Here is a 20548-nt window from a genome sequence, read left to right as displayed (position 1 = left end):
CTTCAGTTTCCCCATGTGTTCAGTACCCCCTCACATGCTGATATATATGCGAGAGTTAATTGAAATAATGCTTGTAAAGAGCAGAATGTGATGCCTTTAAAAGAAAGCATGCACTAGATATTGTTTTATAATTAATAAAATTGTATTGTCAATGCAGTTAGCCAAACAGAACTATTTGCTTTTCCTTGAATGTAATCTCAGCTTGCCTATGTCCATGCTTTGCCTCTCCTATGCTTTTATATTTCTAGGCCTTCTTCTTATGATGAATATAAAAGCCTCAGTCATTTCTAAAAGTCATCTCAAATGCATATAACTTGCTCTGATTTCTCCAAACAGGAAATGCCCTCTCAGAGTTCTCCCTGCTATTCTCATGGCCCTTACCTTATCTGTCACACTTCTGTGAGGTAGAAGGATGTGGAAGTCTGACAATGTGCAATGTCATCAATTGACATGAGATCAATAAATGCTTGTGGAGTTGCATTATCCTAGTTTCCTGATTCCTGTATTTGGGTTTGGGAAGGAATTTACCTTGATCTGATTCAAATCATGATGATGTGAGAATCATTTAAAGTCACAGGACATTCAAACCCTGGGGAATGATGAGACCCAGGCTGTGGAATGGGCATGAAAGTCCAGAGTGGGCACTGAGTATGACTGTGGTACAACAGAAAAGAAAATGTGGCTTTTCCTCCTCTGAGATGAGGTGGATGGAGGGGAAAGTGTCATTATGGCCAACTTCTCCCTGCCTTTGGTTCACCCCATGCTCATAATACTTATTCTTCAGCACCAGATGGTCCTCTCCACCTCACATAACCTCATCACCATCTCTGAGGGACCTTCCTGGGTATTGGGGACCACTCCTTCACCCCCTTATTTCTTCCATCTCTGAATCACAGGTGATCCCGTAGTCTGAACCTCCCCCCTTAACTTTGTAGATTGCTTCATATTATTCTCTCTCTAAAGCAGGAGCCCTCAGGGACCAACATAATATCTATGCTTCCTTTACTTTCCACACAAGGGTGGTTCCTTAAGAAGTATTTGCTCTAAGACTGATGGACTGAGAGCCCCTCTTACAAATGGAGGTTGTGCTCAATGATAGGGAAAGACTTTTCAATCCGACGAGACTCTGAGATGTCAACTGTTAACAAATAAAAGAAAAAGGTGTAAGACCTATTTTCTATTTCATGGACTAAAAGTCTGAGAGGTTAACTCAATTTAATCAGGATATTGTTTTTGTTGCTTGTACAAGTTTCCGTAAGTTTAATCCATTAAACTGTTTTGTACATGTAGCAGCAATAATGGAAATCTGGGGTTTCTTGGACAGAACCAAGAGCAAGGAAAACCCATGAGCTAGGGCAGTCCTTGGAATCACTACATTGTTAGTGGGTTTACTAACTGACAGCCTGGAGGCAATCTATTTTATTAAGAGATTGAAAAATAGTTTAAAAAACCAGCATGTGAAGATTTCAATCAGAAATAGATGGGCACTTTTTAAACTGCAATTGGTTTCTAAAGAATGGGCAAGATAAGAATTGATAGAGGTGAATAGCTATCAAAACGTGGGGTGAAAAAAAAAGAAGCAAATTGCCACCTACTTGAAGTGAATAGCTCTTGTAATGTAATGGGTTTTAAACTTTAAAATTGTTTTGTACTGTGACATATGTAACAGTGGAAGTCTGGATTGAGAGTGTTTATTGGTTTTTTCCAATGGAAGATTGCCTGTTTGGTATTTGAATAATAATCTCCATATAAAAATATGGTAATGTAATTATGCTAACTAGTATTTTCTATAATTCAAGACTCTGTTTATAATAATATATCATATTTTGCAGTCAGGTAAGAATCCATTTGTCCCCTCCACCTGGGCCCAGAGATAGGAAGAGGAACTTTAATATACAGTTCTCTGCAATCTGCTCCTCTCTGGAGTTAGCATTTCCTCGAAGGTGATACAATAAATCTCACCAGAAATACGTTCATTTACCACATGCTGCCAAGTGGAGATGAAGCTGGTTCTTCGAAATTTTGCAGATAAACTTGCTTTGACCAAACTCACAGATGGAAACCTGCAAGTGTGAGGATATTAGCCAAACTCAAAGACAAAGGAAGTGAGAGAGTATTTTAAATTAATTTGGAGAAAACAAATAGAATGGGTCAATTACATTTGTTACCACACAGTATATTATTGAGAAATTTATACATAAAAAGTGAGTACAGCATCAGCTAGTGTTATGATATCACCCACATGAGAAAACACAAATTGTGAAGTTGTGGATGGGTCTGGACCTGGTAGAGTCCTCTTTTAAGTTGGTGTCGTACTAAGACAGTTTTCACAAAGCTAGTCCATTATTCTTACTTTCATACTAAAAATATTAGTGCTGATGGAACACCAGGGACCTAACAGTGTAAGACTTTGCCTTTGATTGGGAAAGCTAACCCTGAGAATACTGATTAATGGAGCAATAGGGTAGTATCTAGTGGCCTGTCCCAGTGTTCTGTATCAACATTGTTCAGATTGACAGCCTTAATAATAAGGATGAGGATACAGAAAACTACAGTTTTAGTAAAAGTGGTAAATACATTGAAAGGTATGCTGCAATCTAAACTGGTCTTTATGGCTCATACAGTGGGCCACATTTAACCTATTAAAATGTAGAAGGCTAAGTATAAGTTTCTGTATGTAGGTTTCTCAAAAGCTCACAACCAAGGAAGCACATCATGGGGAACGTGGCTAAACAGCAGCATATGACATGCCAAAAAAAGCTTAAAAAGTTTTGAGGCTCTATTAATAGTAATACCATGCCCGGAGAGAGGGAGGTGATTGCCCTTCACTGCACATAACACCCTTGGAGTTTTATGTTAAATTTGAGGGTTACCACCCTTTAATAAAGAAGTTGATACATTGGGGTAAAATGCCTAGAATGACGAATGAGAAATGCTTGAAAGAAATAAGGCTGTTCATGTTTTAAAAAGTAGTCTGTTTTTAAGTATGTTCAGAGCAGTCTGATAAATGAAGAAATGGACTTACTCTGGGTAACTCCAGAGAGCAGATGAATTTCCTGTAACAGCCCAGATCTATAGACCACTCCTCTTTCCTCTGATAACTCCCAAGCTCTGTGTTTTTTTGTTTTCATTCTTCAGCTTTATTAAGGTACAACTGACAGGTAAAAATTAATCCCCAAGTCCTCTGTATCTTTTCACATGGGTACTCAACAACATTGTTAATAGAGGAAATAGGGAGAAGCAGCAATCTGTGCCCCTCCTACAGAGAGAAGAGCAGGGAAGGAGGGATGTGGGGAAAATCAGGTAAGGAGTACAGGCCAATCCTCAGAGGAACAGAAACAAAACCCTTCCAGTCTTCATCCCCTTTCTGTGCACACTCTTTTGTCCTCTCCCCCCCACCCCTGTCAGAGCATCCCCTTCTACAATTTTTGTGTTTGCATATGGGAACCTTGAAAGTAATGACCAGGAGAAGTATGTTGATTCAAATCTCCTGCAGCATTCTGGTTACCTTTCTATTTTTGTTCAACCACAGTGACAAGTGATTTGAGGTGATGATAAATCCATGCATTTAAAGCCTTGATTGCCTGAATAAATAGGTTGGATAGCTTCAGTAATTGGATAATTAAAGCAAAATGGAGATGCCAGTGGGGCCAGAAGCTGAGAAAGTCAGAATGGCTAGAGATTTCATTTTGGAAAAGTCAAAACCCAAAACTGTTGCAGTAGAGCAGGTAAAACCAAAAGGCACGCATTCCCAACAAACAAAGAAACAAACCCAAAAAAACAGGTTGCAAGGAAAGGGGGAGGGTGCTTGATTAAAATGAACTGAGATGCAAATAAAAAGGAAAGGCACACTTGAACTTCTTTGCATATTTTCTTCTAAAGCATACTGTCCTCTGCTCAGGATTTCAGCCAGATTGGGCCAAGGAATAGACAACAGAGGGTGGAGTGCTGTTCTGAATTAGTGCTTTCCATTCCAGACCTGCCCTCCCCCCTCTCCCCCCTCCCCCCCACACAGTCTGCTTTGCTCTGTCTTTTCATCTTCTTTCCATTTCCCTCCCATTTTTCTTGCCCTCTAAGCAAGGTCCTTGAGAGCTGTGGTTAGACTCTAAAATCTGGTAAAAAGCGACCAGAGAGTGCACCTTACTGAGACACAGCTAATACTGGCAGACCCTAAGGGGACATAAAAGAGATCAGGGCTATGGGGCTGGCACTTCCTTGTTTCTAGATGGTGGAACACACATTGAGGAGATATAGTTATTCATCCAGAACCCTACTGTCAGACAAGGTAGTTGTCTTCTGCTGATACCAGATGTGCTCCCACCAAAGAGCCAGCCATGCCCACCATCACGGTACACTGCAAGGGTCCCCACCTCATTTAAGCACCCCCATCAGAGAGCTGACCCATCTGCTCCAGCCCCCAGCCATCTCCATCTCACATGGCCCCTGTCTCTCTTTTTCCCACGCACAACTTACATTGGAGATTATTAAGTGTTCACTATGCAGAAATGTTCACCATCACCCCAGCAGCAGTATGGGAGTTGTACTTGTGTGTTGAACACTCACTATGGCACATCAACAGTGGGTTAACCCTCAAAATCACCTGTTGTTTCCACCATTTTATTGATGAGGAGATTGAGACTTGAAAAGGATAATTAACTTCTTAGTAGATAGTTCCTGCCAGAAGGAAAATCCACACTCATACTGAGAACAAAACCCATACTCTTATTGTATGTGATTCCCTGCTGCCTTCTGAGGGCCTGGTAAGCTTGAGTTATAAATACTCTTACACTCCTGACTTCCTGTTGTCCTTCTGTCTTCAGTCATACATTCAGCAAAACATTTATTGGGCACTTACTATATACTGTGCCAGGCACTGAAGCTGTAGAAATGAGCAGCAACATGGTGCCCTCAAGGATATGGAAAGACAAAAATAAAGACTCCTATTAAGTACAAAATGTGGTAAGTTCTTTGTTTATGGTAGGTGCTCAGTGCAGGTTGGTTAAATAAAATCACTTGAATTAAACCTTCAAAATCATTCCTGTGATAGTAGGCAGCAAATCAGCATTTCTCTGCATGACTGGCTCAAGCAGGTCAAGGAGAACATATGCTAATGGGGGAAGGTGTCCCTTCTATTACTATTGAAACCACAACCCTGCCTGAAAAACACAAAGAAATATTTTTGACCCTACAGCCGAGAGGATTCACCTCCTGTTATCTGTATGTACACAAACTAGTTTGACAGAAGTCAGGTACAACTTTAAAGAAAGGCTCCATGTGTGTGCACACATGTATGTTCATGCATGTGTGTTTACAAAAGAAAGAGAGATTTTTATATAAGACTCTGATTAAGATGATATATATAATAGCCAAAGCAACTGTTTAAAGGAAACCCATTCTGCTGAAGGCTAAATAATACCATTTCCACTCAAGCAAGCAATGAATAGCATCCCTCAGATTAGAAACCAAGAGTAAAAACGTAGTAATGATCTAAGAAGAAAGTTAAATTAAAGGTTCATGTCTGTCCTATGCTACGAAAATAGACAAGAAGACCAGTTTGTAGTGCCTAGAGGTAATCCAGTGCCAACAAAGTTACCTGGCTAAGAACCCAGCACAGAGCTATGAGGGACACACACGGAGTTCATTATTGGCCATACTAGGCACTGGGCATTTTCTGTGCAGTATCTCCTTTAATTTTCCCAATGACCCTATGTAACCCCAATGTTATCTGAGACCTCTAGCATCTCAAGATCAGGGAAAGACATTGCAGAGTTGGCATTGAAATAGCAAAGGTATATATATATATTTTTTTTATTTATATATGAAATTTATTGTCAAATTGGTTTCCATACAACACCCAGTGCTCATCCCAAAAGGTGCCCTCCTCAATACCCATCACCCACCCTCTCCTCCCTCCCACCCCCCATCAACCCTCAGTTTGCTCTCAGTTCTCAACAGTCTCTTATGCTTTGGCTCTCTCCCACTCTAACCTCTTTTTTTTTTTTTTCCTTCCCCTCCCCCATGGGTTCCTGTTAAGTTTCTCAGGATCCACATAAGAGTGAAACCATATGGTATCTGTCTTTCTCTGTATGGCTTATTTTACTTAGCATCACACTCTCCAGTTCCATCCACGTTGCTACAAAAGGCCATATTTCATTTTTTCTCATTGCCACGTAGTATTCCATAGTGTATATAAACCACAATTTCTTTATCCATTCATCAGTTGCTGGACATTTAGGCTCTTTCCATAATTTGGCTATTGTTGAGAGTGTGAAATAGCAAAGGTATATGATTTGCTTTTCAGATTCCCACGTGTGGTTAACTTGGGTTAGAATAAGGGATTTGATGTTTAGCAGTATTCAGTAAAGAAACTACCGATTCTCATGCTGTCTGTATTTTCTGGGATATTCTCTTTTGGTTTTCCTTTTAAAAAAAAATGTCAATGAGCAGCTATTCCTGGAGCATCTACAATGGGCTTTGCACACTGTGGTAGGTGCCGGGATGTGGGGATGAAAACAGCCAATCTAGTTCTTGCTCCTATGATGCTTAGAGGCTAGCGAGGAAGAGATGCCAAAGAAATCATTACATGTAATTAGCCACATCATTGTAGACTGGTCTCTGCTGTGCTAAGGAAAAACACAGAAGAGTTGTGTCTACACTTGGTACAGAATTTTCAAGAAGATGGCACCATGTCTACACTAGCAAGTGTTGGGGGTGAGAGAGGCACAGGAGTCACAGTGTGGGGGAACTCAAAGAAAAGAGACCACACCACTCTCTAGGGAGAGAAGTGGTGCCAGCTCACACTTCCTACCTGGACAGTCTCCCCCAGGCTCTGCCCTATATGGAGCAGTCCTTGGAGACTCTGTGCTCTGTTTTCATAAGCAAGACCCTTGCCTTACAAGGGAGCAATTCAGCTTTGGAAAGCTAGTTTCAGTGCCCAGTGACTGGTGTAACTGAATGTTTCCCTTCTCAATGAATCGCTTTGGCATTATTTAAGCCCAGTCATAATATTGTGGTTCACAGGAAGCTAAAAAGTGACCTTTGTAAGTTGACCAAATCATAAAACTAATGAAAATGGATGGCCAGGGCTTCCAAAGGGGCATGAATATAGGCCTTCTCCAGGCAGCTCAGACTGAGCTCCTCTCCATGCAAACACAGCTTTCAAGAATTTTTTTTCCAAGTCTTTCTTTTCTTTCTGTCAGCCATTAATTCGTGACAGCCTGGACTAAATCCAGAAGTATTGCTCTATAGCTTTTGCTCTCACATACATACTCTGAATCCTACGTGATTGCCTCCTAATGCTCCATCCACCCCCAGCCCTGGCCAGGTCCACCTATGGGCACTCACTCCAGGACCATAACAGCAATTGGGTAGCCTGGGATTTCAGCATAAACTCTGGACCTGGTTTTCTTTTCCCTCCTCATGAGAAGAACTTCTCCAGCTTATTAGAAGTTAAAAGAGTTCTCTGGGCACCAGAATACTCATATCAGCAACTAAGGGGGAGGTGAACCTAGTAAGCCTAGTAAATGGGAGGTTAACCTACAAGAGGACAGGGTCTGAAGACTACAACCTTAAAAGTACTTTCCTATCTGATGGACAGAATTCTAAGAGTAAATTATCTGAGTGGCTGGCATTACTTCTTACTAGCTGTGTGACGTTTGGCAAGTTATCCTCTGTACTTTGTCATCTGTAAATGAGGAGAGTAATAGAAGCTACCTCAAAGATAAAGTCCTTGAGTTGACCCAGGACACAGAGACATTGTGCAATAAAGGAAAACCATTGCTATTGTTACTTTGAGTCATAGATAAGAATCTTCCATAAGCTCAGAATGATGGACACTTTGAATTCTTAGGTCTCAATCTGGTGTTGCCCTGGGACTTAGGTGTTGATTCCTACTCTGTCAAGGGAAATAAAGAGCTTCCTGTCTGAGGAGTAGCAAGGCTGCCTTGTTGGGGCTGCACAGTTTTGATCTAGTATTGACCTACTTTCTTGTTTCTGGTCTCCTGTTTTGCCTGGCCTCAAGGCTGCACTCTTGGTTTGTAACTGCCTGACCTGCTTCTGCCTGCTCCCAGACTGTCCCTTCTGATGGACAACCATGCCCCCTCTCCCTCCACTTTGGCAGATTGTCTGCATCCTTGTCACACCAACGTCCTAGGCCAATGGATTGGAAAACTAACAGTGTCCCCTTTAAAAAATATAGTTTTACATAATTTCTCAGCTTGGGAAATGCTGAGAAGTCCTTCCTTGCAGAAATTCCAAGGATAAGTCTCCCAGTACCCTCCTGCTGAGGGGCACTAGATTCAAATGATTTGGAAATGGAATCCAATCCAAGCTGGTGGCCATTTCTCTATCCTGGGGCTCTCCTTTTCTCCACCCAGTCAAAACCCTGAGACAGGAATGCTATAGCTGCTAAGGCAAGACCACCATGGATCTTGGCTTCAGGAAAGATGGTGGGAAAAGCCATCTGAGGGTGGGCCCACTAGAGCTTAGTGCTGGATGGACGGTAAAATGAGGAGGCCCTGGAGGAAGCTGGTCTGTTTGGCTTTGGTAAAAGAGCCCAGTTCAACTTTCAGGTGTGTGTGTCTGTGTGTGTGTGTGTGTGTGTGTGTGTGTGTGTGTGTGTGTGTGTTTGAAGGCTGAATGGATGAATACCAGGGAGCAAGAGGGCCGTTTGACCACAGAGATCAGGAAATCAGGAATAAAGGAGCATTTAATTTTAAACTTGACCCTTCTCTCCACTCCTGGTGAATTTTGGTATTTACCACCTCAGAAAGTATGAAAGTGTACACTGTATTTGAGGGCCTCAGATGTATTCCCAGGGCTAAACAAAAATTAAAATAAAATCAAATAAAATGAGAAGACTGGGGTGAGAAAATTTATTTTTCTTTTTATTTCTTTAATGTTTATTTTTGAGAGAGAAAGAGAGTGCACGCACCAGTGGGGAAGGGGCAGAGGGAAAGGGGAACAGAGGATCCCAAGCCAGCTCTGTGCTGACAGCAGTGAACCCGATGTGGAGCTCGAACACAAATGGCGAGATTATGACCTGAACTGAAGTCAGACACTCAACCGACTGAGCCACCCAGGCACCCCAGAAAATTTATTTTTCTAATGCTAGCCCGAGGCAATTGATTTGGGGTTCTGCTGTTGCTGGAAGGGGAAAAATGTGGGAGGAAATAGAAGATGTACCTCAGAGTTGGTGATGGGGTGTGGACTGGGAGACCCAGCTGCCCTGTGCCAGGCTGAGAAAGAAGATATATCACGTCCTGCTTGAAATACAGAGAAAATTGACCTTTTCTATTCCTTACCAGAACAGATTCCCACATAAAAGCAACAAAGCATGCAGTACTAAGTTTAAATTCTGGCTCTGCTCCTTACCAGCTGTGTGATCTAAGGCAAGTTATTTAACCTCTCTGAGCCTCTGCTTCCTTGTCTGCAAAATAAAGAAAATAGTACATAGAGGCTTTATATTCATTTGTTAGGGCCACCATAACAAAATTCCACAGACTGGGTGGCTTCAAGAGATATTTATTATCTCACAGTTCAGGAGTCCAGAAGTCTGAGATCAAAGGGTCAGCAGGATTGGTTCCTTCTGAGGCTGTGAAGAGCACTCTGTTCCATGCCTCTCTCCTTGTTCCTGGTCATGTGCTGGTGATCTGTGGCAGTCTTTTGATGTAGAAGCATCACCCAAATCTCTCTCTTCATCTTCACATCACATTCCATCCGTGTGTCTGTTTCTGTGGCCAAATTTCCCCTTTTTTTTATAAGGATAACAGTCATATTGGACTAGAAGTCCACTCCATTTCAGTTTGAATTCATCTTAACAAATTGCATCTGCAGTAACTTTACTTCCAGATAAGTCACATGCTTATGTATTACAGGTATTACAGGTTAGACTTTAGCATATTGAATTGGGTGGAGGTGGAGGAGATACAGTTCAACTCCTAACACGATTGTTGTAAGAATTAAAAAGTATGACATATATGTATAAGGTTCTTAACAGAATCTCCATTACAAAATAAGCATTCGATAAAGGAAGCAATTTCATTGATACTTATTTATTTTTTTGCTAAACATTGATTTACAAAAGATTTATTTTTAGCTAGGCCAGATGACAGGGAAAAAATCACCTCCCATATACATCAATCACATCATCTAAGTTACCCAGGATGTGTGTGTGCCTGGGAGGTGGGGAGGTGCTAGTCTATAGGAAGTTTTAGGCTACGTCCATACAATGTCAGTATATGAGCCAGTGGGGCACCTGGGTGGCTCAGTTGGTTAAGCATCCAACTTTGTCTCAGGTCATGATCTCACAGCTTGTGAGTTCAAGCCCCACATCGAGCTCTGTGCTGACAGCTCAGATCCTGGAGCCTGCTTCAGATTCTGTGTCTTTCTCTCTCTGCCCCTCCCCTTCTCTCTCTCTCTCTCTCAAAAATAAATAAATGGTAAAAAAAAAATTTTAAAACAATATATAGGCCAGCCATACTGGCAAATGGACAGTTATATATGCACACCTTTTGCAAAATATATATAAAAAATCTTTTTTCTAAAATCTAAACCCCTTGAAATTTAACCTTGAGATTCATCCCAGATTAGTGGCTAGCCAGTAAGATCTCAATTCAAATGAGAGTGTAAAGCATTCCTCTTTACTTGAAGCCTAGGACTAAGGAAGGAGGAGGAAGGGGTCTTTCCAGAGCCTGGGTTCTGTGGAGAAAACCTGGTTAGCAGTATGAAATTCTGGGGGAATGTGCCTAGAGAATGAGTCACCCAGAAATGGCAAAGGAACCCAGAAGGAGAATGTAGAAGCACAATAGAGTGAATATCACCAATTTTGCAAATTGGCCTCTATCATAAACAAAGAAGGTTTGGTTCCTGTGTGAAACCATCAGCAATTTACCTGAATGTAGGATTAGGGAAAGTGCTGAAGAACCCAAGCCCCTGTTTGGGGTTTCCTGTGGTATTAGCAATAGTCACGGTGATAAGACAGTTGAGGGCACTAGCTTGGGAATTGCCAATTTGGGAACTGGTGCCCCCTGCTCTGCAACAACCTTGCTGTGTGACCTTGGACAAGCTTCTTCCCCTCTCTGGCCTCATCTGTAACATGAGTGGCCAGAATGCCTTCTCTCTGTGGATGCTGCTAGCCCGACATTCTATGATATTTTGGTCCCTGCTCAGGCCCAGCCCCAAAGTCAGTTAGGAAGAAATCCTGCTGAATTATGAGTGTCATGAGGGATAATACTGTCCTCAGCTTAGATTTCTTCCTGGCTGGACTGCTGCTGTGCTGAGGCTGTGCCTCTCAATCAGGAATTGGAAGGGAGAAAAAAAGAAGGAAAGATCATCTGCTTGTATTTAAAAAGGAAGGAGAGCAAAATGGGAAGTACAGATCAGGCTTGCTCTTGCCCATCTTTGAAGTACGGAAAAGCACTTTCCCTGAATAGTGTGAGTGAATATGATGAATGAGGCTATTTGATTAAGCAGGATGAAACTGGTGAGCCAGCGTTCTCTGTGTTTTATTTTGCCTAATGGCTGTAATCAGAAATCACGCAGTCATCTTTTCAAAAGTGGGAGCCAGTGGCGAAGCTCACAGGTAGTTGTGCGTCTGCAGTTCTTTTGAAGACCCCACATCTCTCCTGGAGCCTCTGGGAGATTGAGAATATGGAGGGGTCTCTAACGAAGTCTCCACCAACACCAAAGTAATTGGATCACTTTGTCAATTCAGTTAACAGCCCATTGGTTCAATTTCCTTTTGTAAATTTAGATTAGGTAGCCAGTACCTAGGACAGTAGCTGGCACCAAGTAATGTGCTTCGAAAGTATTTATTAAATTAATTAATCAGTGAGTGACAGGAACAATGAAGGAATGCATGAATAATGGATGGGAACCTTGTAGGTAAGGGAAAAAATGTACAGATGAATTTTCGCTCTTTCTGTCAAATTGACATTGTTTTTGATAGGACATGAGAAACATTTGTGATGTACCATCCATCTGTTCATTGAGTTTTCATTGATAAAAACAGAGATTCCTACATTTGAGCCCTAGGTCTTTCCCTCATTTGCTGTGTAAACTTAGGGAAGTTGCTCAACCTGTCTGTGCTTTAGTTTTCTCATCTCTAAAATGAAAAATATTAATAATACCAATCTAGTGCCTGGGGATAGTGGGAAGACAGAAGGAGATAATAAGTGTGAACACTAATTACACTTTATGGCCCAAGGAGCTACAGATTAGGCTAGATGAGAATGAAGTTGGCCCTATGTGTGTACCACAGAAGGCACTTAGGCACTTGCCTTTAAGGCATGATTTCAGAAGGTCGATGAGGCCCTTCTCTCCCCAGGCATCATGCCACTGAGAAGTAGTATGCTTAAAACTCCTACTCTTAGAATTCCCTTTGGGAAAAAAAAAAAAAAAAAGAATTCCCTTTGAGCTAAAAAAAAATGCCCAGAGAAGTTCCATTGGTGATATAAATTATATGAGAAGGTAAACACATTCAGCCATTAACCACTAGTTATTTCCCAGACTTTAGTCTACCTTCAAAAGACAGAGCAGTATGCATACTCATCAATGCCTTGGCTTTGGAGTCACTCAGTTCAAATCTAGGGTATGCTACTTACCAGCTATGTGGCCTTAGGCAAGCTATTGAACTCTGAACCTTTGTGTTCTCAGCTGTAATTGGCTAATGATATTTACTTCTTAGTGTACTATGGGGATAATATGAGATAATGAACATGAAACTATTTGCATACATCACTCATACTCAGAGGAGAGTGATTATTATTAACATGACTTTTCTCCCATTGAAGATGTTCATAAAAACATTATTATGGATGGAATGTTTGTGCCCCCACCCCCATATTTATGTGCTGAAGCCCTAATCCCCAGTATGATGGTATTAGGAGGAAGAGCCATTAGGTGGTAGAGGCCCCCGATGGGATTAGTGTCATTATAAGAAGAGGAAGAGACTGAGAGTTCTCTCTCTGCCCTATGAGGACATAGCAATAAAGTGGCCATCTACAAGTCAACAAAAGAATCCTCACCAAGAACCCAACCATGCTGGTACCCTGATCTCAGACTTTAATCCTGTGGAACTATGGTAAATAATTGTCTGTTATCCAAGCCACCTAAGGTGTATGGTATTTTGTTATAGCAGTGCAAGCTGACTAAAACAAACATGAAGGGCAGTTCTCAAGGATTTTCAGCCATACTTGGAGCACAGCAACAGTATTGCAATGAATTTCAGTTCTTGGAATGACCACTTTAAAGGACACCCCTCAGGATGCTTGGATGGCTCAGTTGGTTAAATGTCCAATTCTTGATTCTGTTCGAGTCATGATCTCATAGTTCATGAGATTGAGCCCCACATCAATCAGGCTCTGCCCTGACAGCACAGAGCCTGCTTGGAATTCTCCCTCTCTCCCTCCCTTTCTGCCCCTCCTCTCTCCATGCTTTCTCCCCCCTCTCTCTTTCTCTTTCTCTCTCTCTGAAAAAAAATAATAAATAAAAACTTTTTAAAAAGTAAAGGACACCCCTCATCCTCATGTAGCCCCTTTCCCACCTCCCAGAAATCAGTGACTATTGACTGGCCCACACTGTAGGTGAATGCTGCTGGAATGCACAGAGAGTTAAGGAAGATCTCTTGAAAGAGATAGTCTCTGAATGGGGTTCAGAGAGATGAATAGGATGGGGTATGAAATGGGGAAAGAGGTCATCCCTGCCTCCTTGTGATTGTCGCCATTTTCATGAGTTCCTGGCGTCCTGTCTCCTCCTCCTCTCCCCTGCCCCTATCTCCTCCCCCATCCCCTCCCCCTATCCCCCAACCCTACTTGTGCCAAAGGGAGTCAAGGAGAGAGATTTCTCCTTCTCCTTCAGAAACCTCTTTTTCAATCATTTCTCCACAGAATTTTATAGTTTAAATGCTAGGAGGCTGCTCCATGCATCTTGCTCCCCAGCCATCACATCTGGGGTCAGTCACTTCCTCTGGAAGAAGCCCAGGCTCAAGGAGAAAGTACCAAGTTAGAGAATCCAAGGGGCACATGAATTTTGGTCTTTTGCTTGTTTTATAGATCATCTTTCTCTTTTGACTGGAACCTTACCTTGCCTCTTTGCCCCAAGGTAGAATCAGGGATACCACAAGGCCTGCATATCCAGATATTCCCCCTTCACTTTATCAGGGGAAAGGTGGGAGTCTGGGAGGAGCAGAGAAAGAGACACACCAGACAGCTAAACGCAGCCCCATATTTGGATTGCAGCTAAGAAAAGGGTTAAAGAGAGATTTTCTTCTCATATCTTATTGAGATCATTTTATGGCTCCAATCTCAAGGGAAATGAGCAGTTTGCACATTTACCGTTTCCTATCAGTCGACCATCTGTAGGCACCACCTTTCACAAAGAGCTTATACATTAACTGGTCACTTTATCATTGTAATATATTTGGAAAATCAAAAACCAGCTGTTATAAAGCTATAAACTGGAGACTTTATTACATATTGTTTATCATTACTTTAGTATTTGGAGATTCATAATGCATGGACTTTGAGATCTATCTGTATTGCCAAGGAGGCCAAAGTTTATTTCCCTAATAATATGCAAATGGAGCCTTTATACCAGATAATGAATAATCACTTTAGATTAAAGGCTGAATTTTCTTTTAGTGGTACTGGCAGTGCAGCCTTTTGCATGCAGTTAATAATTAATTTAAAGAATTACCACTTCAGTGAGCCCTGCTTACATTATTTATTAAGTGTAATTAAAGTATTTATTAGTCAAGTAATAAATGAGGGACAACCCCCAGCACCTTCACAGTGTTGTAAAATAATCACAGACCATGTTTATCTGCAAAACAAGACTGAGTGTGGCTCGAGTGTGTTAATAGATTTTTCGTGATCATTCCATGCTCTATCAGTGTACCTCGACAATGGGTGTGTGTCTGGCGTGCCCACCTGCTTCCATTGCTTGGTTCATTCTACAGGAAAGGAATACCTTGGCTTTTTCTCATTGTTGATCTGTGTGTGTTCGTTTGGAGAAAACATAAAGAGGATTTCTTGGTTCAAGGGAACATCCCCAGTCTACTATGTTGGTATAGCTCAGATTGGCTGCTCCTGAAGGGCTGCTGAAAACATTACCTATAACGAAGATGACTGTATAATTCTTGTCCAAACCAGGACAACTTTGAGAATGAAAGAGGATGTTACTAATAATAATATGTAAATTGAGAGCGTTCTAGGCAAACCAAGACTGAACCTTCAAAAATTAGCATGGCCTTTACCTACCCTTCAAGCTGGGTTGCCTTTACCGTGTTGTGAATTTAAGAGTCACCTTTTACCTCTGACTGCTGCTTACCACATAGGGTTTTAGATAGAAAGCTGGACTGCTGCCTTCCCTCAACTTCAGGCAACTTTGGGCTGCCCATAGTCTTCCCCAGGAAACCTTTCCCGGTCCCTCCAACCAGAAATGACCACTACTTCTAACCCCCATCACATTGCTTACACCTCTGTTGGGGCCTATCTCAGAGGCTTGCTACGCCTTGATTTATTTATTTTAACCACCCTGTAAATAGATTGCAAACTCCTTACAGTAAGGGACAGACTATACTTGCAGACTTTTAACTCTTCCATCCATGCTTACATTGGTGCCTCGCTAAAAGTAGGTATATAGTAAACATTTACTAAACAGATTTTATAGTTGGGAAGCACAATCCTTCATCTTTCTAATCAGGAATGAAGACAGAATTTCAATCCAGATCACTAACCAGAATCTGTAACTGGACAGATAAGTTTGCAGAGTGGACATAGCAGGGGAAGGTGTGGCCAGCAGGCAGCATTCCAAGAGCCATTCAGGTCTGCCGTGGAAATCACTTGAGAATAGGATTACTCACAGATCAGTGAACAAAGTCTTAAGGCCCACTCCAGGCAGACTAGTGCCTCATTGGCCCTAGAGTATCATGCTTAGCCTTTGTTCTCTGAGTCCTCTCTCTGGAAAGTTCTCAATCCTATGCTCTCTGAAAAGCAAGGATAAAATCTATTGAAGCATATACAGGTTAAGAGGCTTTCCGAAGGTTACCCAGATGATTGCTGCATCTCTGCAAATCTGACTTCTTCATTTGTGTGAATCACACCTACCTCATGTTCCACTTCCTCTCTAAGGCTTTTTCTGACCACCTCGCCGACCATTTAAAAATTTGCATTATCCACATCACTCATTTCAGCCCTTTGCATCTTTGGGTTGCCCTGCTTTATACACATAAACCTTCACCATCCAGAAAAGGATGATGTGTCCTCCTCTCCCTGTACTTCTCCACAGTACTGAGCACCCAGTGCTCAGCAAATGAAGAAAAGAGAACCAGACCTCACCTCAGTTTTCCCTGAATGCATCCCTCTCCTGCCTGCCTGCCTCCAGCCTCACTCACTTCCCGGAATCCCACCTGGAAGGTATTATCACTTATCCAAAGATACTACTGTATTAAAAAGGAAAAGAAGTGATGTCCAGTCAAAGTTAAAGGGGCTGAGTGACATTTGAGAAAGCAAGCCCAAAGAATCAAACTTCATGTTTTAATAACAGCCAAGACTACTGGGCCCAAACTTGTGGGCTTATAAATTGATTTGTCTTTGGGCCCCTTTACAGAGCTGTTTCTAGGCGACCGACAGGTTGGCCGTATATCATGTGTGCTCTGGCCTCGTGCTGTGGCAGCCTGCTCCTGACCTCTTAATCAAGCCGAGTGCTGGGGCACAGAGAGGAGATATGCGATCACTTATGGAAACACCCAGCTGGCGTCAGGCCCACAAACCATCTGCCTGTCTCGCTTTGGTCAGACTGACTGTCTGCTAATGCCCTCTTCTCCTATGAACCATTTATATATTTCCCCAGCCTTTTTTTTTTTTTTTTAAGTGGAAAACAAATAGCATTATTGGACGTACTCTGCCTGGCTACAGCTGTGAAACACAAAGTTGGAAATCAGTCCAAGACGGAGTCGACAGCATATTCTCTGCTTGGTTGGGGAGAGATCCAAACTGCTGATCTAGCCTCATTTGATCTTTGATATTTTATTTATCTATAAATTTGACATGGCCCTGTTAGGAAACATCTTTCTGTTGTTCATTTTCTCATTCTTTTTTGTGTTTCCAAAGGGAAGGGGCCTTTGCTTAGTTGTAACCAAGGGTCAGCATTTCTTCCTGGCCTTGTCAGAAGGTAATCAATGTAAAGACAATAAAACATGAGAATTGCATGCAGCTGGTAGCAGCAGGGATGGGAGAGAGGGAATAGAGGTTTGACATAATTCCCCTGGGCTCTTTGCTACTTACCGAAGTCAGTAATAGATCACAAATACAGAGTAGTGAACAGAGCTAGATGAACCTGGGGTGGGAATCCTTGCCCTCATCATTGTTCCATTCAACTAGGAATGAATGAGTACCACTGGGCAGAAAAGCACCATGGCTTCCGAAAAAAAACGCACAATCCCTGTACCTGCAAGGAAAAACACTGACAGTCAGCTAATCATCCAACCAATAAGTCAATATTGACAATATCCTCTATACCTGTCTTGGTTTGAGTTCCCCAGAAGCAGATCCTGATGTGAGTGTAAACTATCTACTTGAGCACTGCAGGTAACACAAGGAGAAAATGCAATAAATAAAGGGCACATGACTTTTTTAGCCAGCTACTGCTATGGACCGCTGGAGCCTACCTCTCAAGAAAACTCTGGGAAATGGTGCAAAGCACATGATTCAGAACCCCTTCAAGGAGTGAGGGAGCTGGGGTGTTTATATACCAACTTAAGAGCTTCATTAGTTTGAGGGCTATTGCTAGAGGGTGGTAACTCTTTGAAACTCTGGCCTGCCATATATCCAAAGAGCAAGCTTTCCCCTACTGAGGGTGAAGGAAGGGGACCCTTCAGGCACACAAAGGCAGATACTGACATTTTTAAGTTAGCTGGAGCCCACTGAAGGGTCCAAAGAGTAGGGCGGGGCCCTGAAAGCACCTGCTACAAAGTCAATCCCTAAGTGAGGGGCTTCTGGGGAAGCAAGAAACTGAATATACACTTTCTATGTCCTTCACTCAATCAGTTAGAATGATGAAACTATTAGAATGCAGTCTGAAAATCAAACACTAAGTGACATAAACAAGACTGAGAAAAATGGAAGTCCAGAAGGAAAAATAGCTGTCCCACCATTGAGGAATTTCCATGAAAAAACTTACAATTAAATTAGGACTTGAAGAATGGACAGAATTTGGATTATGGAAAAGAGGGAGAGGAAGATTTGGATAAAATTATTTATTCCCAAAATTGGATATAAAAATACTTGAAAAATAAATAATCAGATTGAGTCCAGTGAACTCTTCCTTCCTATTCACATTCACATTATCATCTTAGAGATGATATCCATGATTATCCACAATTTCACTCCAATAGACTCTTTTAGTTTAAGTTTCATGGCATCTCAATTCAGTAGTCAAGGAAGTTTGCATCAGATGAACTTCTAAATTCCTTTCCTATCAGAGATTTTAAGAATCATGAGTCATCAATAAACTACTCAAAGGACTAATGATATTCTATTTTGAAAGATTATTTTGCTGGTTATATAAATAATTACCTCCTGGTTTATCTGTTTGCCCATTCAGTAACTCAAACCTCAGTTAAGCAGAACATTTTAGGACTGGGGGTGGGAGGTGCTCATACAAAGGGTAGGGACAGGTCTGGTCACATGCCCCTTTGACACAAGACTGGACACATGTGTAAGAGATGTCCTTGGCTGCTGGTTTAACCCTCCATGGTAGGCAAAACAGTGCTTGGGGTTTAGCTGAGAGCTTGAACTCAGAAAAGACTGGGTTTGAATCCCAGGTCCGCCATGTGCCAACTTTGTGACTTTGGCAACTTGACTCCTATAAGCCTTAATTTTCTGATCTCTAAAATGGAAGCAATAGCACCCGCTGTCAGAATTGCTGTATGTATTAAAGTTAAAAGGTGACAGTGCCCGTAAAATATGTAGTCCAGGGTCTGAAAACTTAACAATCCAATATGCAATGATAATGAAAACAAGTACATTAAAAAAAAAAAAAAAGAAATCAAAGGGCATTATTTGCAGTCATCAAAACAGTGCATGCCCTTCTGGTTTCAGAGCTTCTTAGTGCTTAATTTTACATACCACACACTAAATCATTGTATTAGTTCATACCATGCATAAGTGAGATGGGAATCTGCTATTTCTGGCGAGGTACCTTGCACATTAGTCCATACATGTATTTTAAGCTCAGGACAAACAATGCAAGTGAAAGGGAATCCAAGTGTAGGTTAATACCAAAGAAATAAGGGCATTTAAAAAATTTGACATTAATTTTATGTATTGATTATTTTTCTTGTCAATTTCACTTTTTTCTTCTCTCCAACACCATGGACTAAAACAATGCCATGCTTCTTTGTGAGTGTTGCTCCCAGGACAGCTACTCTGTGGTGTTGGCAGCAGGTCACACGGCAAGGCCATGAGGGGCAAAGAGTCTGGCAAGATAAGGGCAAGGTCAGACACATGAAAAATGGCTACAGGGCAAAGGGTAAGCTATGAAGCATAGCTAAGGTCTGAGATGGGTCTGAGGAATTCTTCCAGCAGCACCAGACATCATCAGACACCGGGTCTCAGGTGGAGGGCAGTGTCTTTCTCCTTTGTAGGGGTTCAGAGAGGCCCACTACAGCACTGGCATGGACAGCAGCCGGACCCAGGATGACCATACATCCTGGGTGGCCCAGCCCTGGACACTTTAGAGAGCAAGAGGAGGAATTATTCATCACTGCTGAGACAGCTGGTGCACCCAAGACCGTCCCAAGCAAACCAGGACCTGCCATCCCAGCCCTGGGGTCTTTTTCCTTTTCACTTGGAATCAGACCATCTCCTCAGCCCCAGTCTGCCTGGGAAACCTAGCCCTCAAATTCTAAGATCCCACCCGCTGTCCAAAAGCTCCCCTGTCCTTAATCCCCATCATCTGTGTAACCCGTCCCTCACCCTGTTTCTCTTCCTCAGAGAGGGATGTCTGGAGCTTCTCTCTGCTTCTAGACAGTCCATTGCTCTCCAGCCAGGCGAAGAAGGTGAGGTGCTCACCCTCAGGCACAAAACTGAAGGAAGTGATGGAGATCTCAGTAATCAAGACAAATCATATTTCAGTGCCATGTTTTTTAAAAATCAAAATTCATGCCAAAAAAATCCTTGATGAGAAATATCTCAAAATTTCAAATAAAGACAGCATCAGTAGCAGCACTGTGCCAAGGCCTATGGGAACCTAAAGCAAAAGGAAACAGTCATACTGATCTTGTCTTTAGCTAAGATCTTGGTATTTCCTTCTTTGTGGATTTTTGCATTAATTTTTATTTTTAAAAAATATTGGATTAAAATATTATCTGTCTAGATGGCAGAGCTTTTTGGTCACACCTTCAATTTTGTGCCTGAGGTTAGTGCCTCTCTTGCCTCACCCAATCCTGGCCCTGAATTCTTCAAGAATAACAACAGCTGCCATTCACCACGCATTTGGTGGGAAGCTGGCCTTGGGCTAAGTGCTCTGCTTATTTAATCCAGACACT

General features: G+C 42.0%; 1 protein-coding gene and 1 long non-coding RNA gene across 6 annotated transcripts in view; one reads left to right on the top strand and one right to left on the bottom strand.

Moving 5' to 3' along the window:
* Positions 1-20548, top strand: part of LOC121032985 (urea transporter 2-like) — a 469683-nt gene that overhangs the window by 271563 nt on the left and 177572 nt on the right. The gene's annotated exons all lie outside the window — the stretch shown is intronic.
* The window catches only part of LOC121032987 (uncharacterized), a 124780-nt gene continuing 121078 nt past the window's right edge, over positions 16847-20548 (bottom strand). For all 4 annotated transcript variants that reach the window (XR_005791636.1, XR_005791634.1, XR_005791635.1 and 1 more), the window contains one exon: positions 16847-19477. This is a non-coding gene — a long non-coding RNA (uncharacterized LOC121032987). The remainder of the gene's footprint in view (positions 19478-20548) is intronic.

Source organism: Herpailurus yagouaroundi, unplaced genomic scaffold (genome assembly GCF_014898765.1).
Source record: "Herpailurus yagouaroundi ecotype Mexico unplaced genomic scaffold, PumYag 142, whole genome shotgun sequence".
NCBI lineage: Eukaryota > Metazoa > Chordata > Mammalia > Carnivora > Felidae > Herpailurus > Herpailurus yagouaroundi.
The sequence above is the reverse complement of the archived record's forward strand: the minus strand, read 5'-3'. Positions and strand labels throughout refer to the sequence as shown.